General features: G+C 42.7%; 1 non-coding gene across 1 annotated transcript; it reads right to left on the reverse strand.

Moving 5' to 3' along the window:
- Positions 1-331: 331 nt before the first annotated feature.
- Positions 332-438, reverse strand: LOC137942261 (small nucleolar RNA R71). Its single transcript, XR_011110506.1, has one exon. It is a non-coding gene; the product is annotated as a small nucleolar RNA R71 (small nucleolar RNA).
- Positions 439-717: the final 279 nt, after the last annotated feature.

Below are 717 nucleotides of genomic sequence, written 5' to 3' on the forward strand. Positions count from 1 at the left end.
ATCCAACTTCACATCACCTTCTTGTTTTATATTGCCACCCACTACTGCTGCCAGTTATGAGTTGAAACCGGGTGTGATCCAACTCCTCCCTACATACTATGGGTTGGAGAAGGAGGACCCTTATTACTACATCAAGGAATTCTTAGATATCTGTGCGACTTTCAAATTCCAGAATTTCTCAGATGACTCTATCCGGTTAAGACTTTTTCCATTTTCACTTAAGGATAAGGCCAAGTCTTGGCTTAATTCCTTAGAGGTGGGCAGAATTACTTCATGGGACGCATTAGTCACGAAATTTTTGTCTAAGTACTTTCCCATTCAGAGAACTATAGCCCTCGTGAGAGAAATCTCCAACTTTATGCAGTAGGAGGGTGAACACTTTAATAAGGCTTGGGAGAAATGGAAGGATTTGATCCGTAGGTGTCTGCATCACGGGTTTGAGAAATGGCATTTAGTGCAATACTTTTATCAAGGTCTTACACCCCAAGTTAGAACCATGGTAGATGCAAGGAGTGGTGGGAGTTTGATGGGTAAGAGTGCTAGTGAGGCATGGGACTTCTTTGAAATGTTGAGTGATCAATCTCAGCAATGGGGTTCGTCATTTAATGTTGATAGGAGATCCCACGAAGCCAAAAGAGGGGGTCTCTATGAGGTTAGTGAAACACCCATGCTCATGGCCAAGATTGAGGGGTTGACTAGAAAAATTGATGCCCTTAT

Source organism: Aristolochia californica, unplaced genomic scaffold (assembly GCF_029961685.1).
Source record: "Aristolochia californica isolate CCGP_79_NKW_82.1479 unplaced genomic scaffold, dmAriCali1.0.hap1 SCAF_9, whole genome shotgun sequence".
NCBI lineage: Eukaryota > Viridiplantae > Streptophyta > Magnoliopsida > Piperales > Aristolochiaceae > Aristolochia > Aristolochia californica.